Source organism: Rhinolophus ferrumequinum, chromosome 25 (genome assembly GCF_004115265.2).
Source record: "Rhinolophus ferrumequinum isolate MPI-CBG mRhiFer1 chromosome 25, mRhiFer1_v1.p, whole genome shotgun sequence".
In the NCBI taxonomy this organism is placed as follows: Eukaryota; Metazoa; Chordata; class Mammalia; order Chiroptera; family Rhinolophidae; genus Rhinolophus; species Rhinolophus ferrumequinum.
The window spans coordinates 3,414,669-3,417,027 of NC_046308.1; positions in this window are offsets into that span (position 1 = coordinate 3,414,669).

The window sequence follows — 2,359 nt, forward strand, 5'->3', positions numbered from 1 at the left end:
CTCCAGAAGCCCTCCCTGACCTGGTGAGGTTTTAATCTTTTTTTTTTTAAATAATTTTTATTTTTAGCTTTTCCGTAAAATGCAACCCATGCCTGGAAAACTTGCCACAGCCTCAACAAAGATAAATGGCTGCAACTGATTGGAAAACATGAAATATATATATACATATAGATGTATCATTGAACTTAATGGTACCCAATAATTGGCCACCGTTGCCGATGGCAACGGCACCAGCTCATTCATTAATTCTGAAATGTTTAAATAAAGGGAAAGCATCTAGCATCCTTCTTGCCTTACTGAAAGAACTGTATTTCATTCAGAGTCACAAAATATTTGAGGGAAAGTTCTTTTTAGAAAAGTCCAGCTAGTAAGTGAGGAAGGAGTGACATAATTAGAAACTTATTTTGCAGCCGGTAATGAAATGATAGGTCCAGGCGACGATCATGCAGAGATTAAAACCGAGAGTTGGTGGGGAACTGGATACTGGAGGGGCCAAGTTGTCCAGCCCTGGACCCGCCAATCTGTAGCAGGAAGTACCAGCGCCACCTATGATGGATTCCTGCCAAAACCCTTTGAGCCATAACCTGATCTGGCCCCTAAATCTAACGAACAGTTTACCGGAAATACAGGGGATGGAGAAAAAAACAGAAGCAGCAGAAGCAGTCAGCCAAATCCAGAATGGGGAGTACTGTACAGGACCAACGATCCAGTTTCTTCGATAAGTAAATGGTATAAAAAGTGAAGGGAGGGGAGGATTATTGGTTTTAAACGACCTAAGAGCCATAATAACCAAATGCAATGCAGGGGCCTGTTTGCATCCTAAATCAAACAAACCGTGTCTAACCAGACATTTTTGAGACAGCTTGCAAAATAAAACTTAATTGTTGCCAACCCAAAGAGTGAAAAATTGTATCTTATTTTTCTGGCTTCCTGATAAGGATTTAATATATTTATTGGCCATGTATTTTACCTTCATTTTTTAAAGTAAACTTTTAAATTTAAGAATAGCATACAAGCAAAAATACACAAATCATAAGGTGTCTCTCTATGAATTTAAACAACACCCAGGTAATTGACAAGACAGGTATGGGACAGTAACCAGGACACAGATGGAGAAATGGAACATTACCAGCTTCCCAGAAAGGTTCCCTTTATCCTCTCCCATTAACTAGCCCCTTCCAAAATTTAAGGGATTCGTTTTGCCTGTTTTTGAACTTTATGTAAATGGGGTCACAGAATATGATCTTTTCTGATTGGCTTCTTTTGTTCAACATTATATTTATGAGATCCATGTTGTGTATATGTCTTTTTCTTCTTCCTTTATAGAATGTTCTTTATCTTTTCTAAAGATAATGTTTTGGTATATAATATTTTAGAGGAAAATATAGGAAAAATGAACACATTTTATTTAATCAACACATTTAAAGAAGAAACTGGATCGCTATTATCCTAAAGAATGAAAATACAAGTTTGATATGTTAATTATACTTTTTTTCAAAAACCATTGAAATTAATATATAACTTCAAAAAAGTGTTCATATGTGTGCTACCTAAATCTTTATGCACCAACTGTGCATTTGTGGTGGCTCGTTTTTTGTTTGGGGGGAGGTGGGGACGCTTATCCAAATTCAATCACACCATTCATTCATTCATTCCTACATTCAACAATTATTTATTGCTTACCTACTCTGCAGCCAGATCTTATTCTAGATTCTTCAAATGTTTTTCCTGGGACAGTTTTAAAAAAAATAACTTTATCCTTTCAAAAATTCTAAAATGACTCCTAGCGCCTTCACCTTTCTTTGTGATATCATTTAAATGTTTGCCCTTAACGAATTAATACTTTTAACAGAAAAAAAAAGTCGACATGATATTACTGTTCTATTCACAAGATAATTACAGGATTCAGAAAATATATTATTTCCGAGTGCGCTGCAGACAATGTGATGTGTAATGAGAGTTTAAAGCTAATAGATGCTTTCTCCTTTTAGTTGTGTCCCAGTAATGGAAATATTTAGTCCCTTTTTATTACACAACTAATGTATGTTACAGGAATATCAGAAAAAAAGAAATGAGCAAAAAAAGGAACAAGTTTGTATTAGGGATGGGGGTATATTTTAAAAGGTGACAAAACACTCCCACTTCCTAGTGGCCCAATTAGTAGTAGTAGGTAATTCAAATTCAGAGACTCAGACTACACCACGTGAGAACAACCCTGGGTTTAATTAGGCCTCTGCTGGGACCGCAGGCCTCTACACTCTTTTAAATTGGCCCGGCCCCGCTTTTCCGCGTGGCCCCGCCTCCAGCACCGCCCCTCGGGGGCCAGGTTAGTCCCAGCTCTCGCGAGAGCGTAGCCCGG